Source organism: Bison bison, unplaced genomic scaffold (genome assembly GCF_000754665.1).
Source record: "Bison bison bison isolate TAMUID 2011002044 unplaced genomic scaffold, Bison_UMD1.0 scf7180017864050, whole genome shotgun sequence".
In the NCBI taxonomy this organism is placed as follows: Eukaryota; Metazoa; Chordata; class Mammalia; order Artiodactyla; family Bovidae; genus Bison; species Bison bison.
The window spans coordinates 4,712,971-4,715,417 of record NW_011494622.1 but is presented as its reverse complement, the minus strand read 5'-3'; positions in this window follow the sequence as shown (position 1 = coordinate 4,715,417).

The window sequence follows — 2,447 nt, the reverse complement described above, 5'->3', positions numbered from 1 at the left end:
CCACGAATAATCAGATAAGACTTCCCTGGACATACATTCACAAATGCAAGCAGATCAGATCAGATCAGATCAGTCACTCAGTCGTGTCCGACTCTTTACTCCCAAATGTGACCAAATACATCCATTTTGGGGGTGACAGTTTCTCTCCTTAACCATCCAGTTTCTCTCTCTCACCAAAGAACAGAGTCTCCATGTGTCTCTTGGTGTGAAGTCCTCACAAGGGGCCTCTTCTGAGGGGATACCATTCATATCGTAGACACTTTAATTATTAAAGATATTTTTAAAATGTATTATAACTTTGTTGGCTCCAAAGATGAGCTTGTTGTATATTAATGATAATGATTTTTGGACAAATAAATTATTTTTAAAAGTTATTCTTTAGTTTGCAAAAGAGAAATGAATCTTGTAACCAAATGATCTTGTTGCTGCTGCTGCGTCACTTCAGTCCTGTCCAACTCTGTGCGACCCCATAGACGGCAGCCCACCAGGCTCCTCCGTCCATGGGATTTTCCAGGCAAGAGTACTGAAGTGGGTTGCCGTTGCCTTCTCCGAAATAATCTTGTTGACCTAACATCTAAAATCAACTGAACTTCTAAGTAAAGAACTGCTGCTCTCATTGATGAATTGATTGGGAAGTATCTTAAAATTAGAGTAGACATCTACTGAAATTAGCACACTGGCCAACTTTGAGTTTTTGATACTGTAACTCTTATCATCTGCTTTTTATATCCTGTACTGAACGGTATGGTTGAATCATCCCATTTAAATCCACAAGTAATTTCTGTGTGCACATCTGCCATCCTAACCCACAAACATTACACAGACAAATCAGCTATTGTAGAATATTACATTATATTAATTATCACATTATTAGATATTAATATTTGCTGCTGCTGCTAAGTCGCTTCAGTCGTGTCCGACTCTGTGCGACCCCATAGATGGCAGCCCACCAGGCTCCACCGTCCCTGGGATTCTCCAGGCCAAGAACACTGGAGTGGGTTGCCATTTCCTTCTCCAGTGCATGAAAGTGAAAAGTGAAAGTGAAGTCGCTCAGTTGTGTCCGACTCTTAGCGACCCCATGGACTGCAGCCCACCAGGCTCCTCCGTCCATGGGATTTTCCAGGCAAGAGTACTGGAGTGGGGTGCCATTGCCTTCTCCGAGATATTAATATATGATGTTGCATAAAATAAACTATTTTATAGTAATTTCTTATTTGTTATGGAAATTTCATTAGTATAGTGATTAACTTCCTAAAATGTGATGCTTTTTTATGTACATTCTCCCTTCAAAATACTGAAATTTATTCAGAAGAGTAATTTGACAGATACATTGATGAAAACGTTTGCAGCTCTTCAGAAAAAGTTAACTTTGTCACCATCAATCATCAGTGGAGAACCTAAGTTCTCAAAATTACAGTTTGCTAAAACTGTCTACAACACCACAAGAAAGACTGCCAAATCTTCCAGAGGCCATTTCTATAGGCTAGGAAACAAGAAATTTACAGCTAGCAAACAATGAAACTATGATAAAGAACTTCATTTCCATGAAATCGAGGCACATAATTATTACATAATAAATTATTCCATCATGACTTGAAATTCCTTACTGTGACTTAAAATCTGAACTTTCAATTATTTTATATTCCATCTGTAATGGCTGTTATCACAAAATAATAACATATACTCATGTAATAGTTTCACTTAAAGAGCTCCATTTTCTGACGGGCAAGGGGATTGACTGTGGCCAGAGTCAGCCCGATCTTTACTTGAACAAGCCCCCGTTTCCAAGGCAACAACCATCTTTTACAAGTGGTTTACCCAGGTTCACAGGAAAGCAGCACGCTCTACAAATGAAGATTGGCGCCTCCGCGACAGCTCTAATGTGTACATTTCAATACGCTGGTATTGTAAGTTCATTACTGGAAATAGGGGTCTTTTAACCGCAGCAAACAGATGTCCCTAAGATAGCTTGAATCCCAAGTCGCTGAAACTGACCTGACAGATGGGTTGAAACAAGAGGAAGAGAACAGAATAAAACAATGAAATGGCAATCAGAGAGATCAGAGCAGGCGGGGAGTTCCTAGGTGTCTGTGTCTCTCCAAACACCCGACTCTGTCCACACAACTTAGGCTCAACAGGTGCTGCGTTAAGTCAGAGTCTGATCAATTTCTAGATGAGCAGGGGAGACGCGGGGGGCAGGGAGGGGGGCGCCCTAATGAGTTTGTCACTGGATTTGGGGGGCACAGCGAAGGTGGGTGGAGAAGGTAATGGCAACCCACTCCAGTATTCTTGCCTAGAGAATCCCATGGACAGAGGAACCTGGTGGACTGCTGTCCATGGGGTCGCAGAGAGTCGGACACGACTGAAGCGACTTAGCAGCAGCAGCGAAGGTGGGACCTTCCCAACACGCGACCGTTGCAGGCACCGCTCGGGCGGGGCGGGCGTTT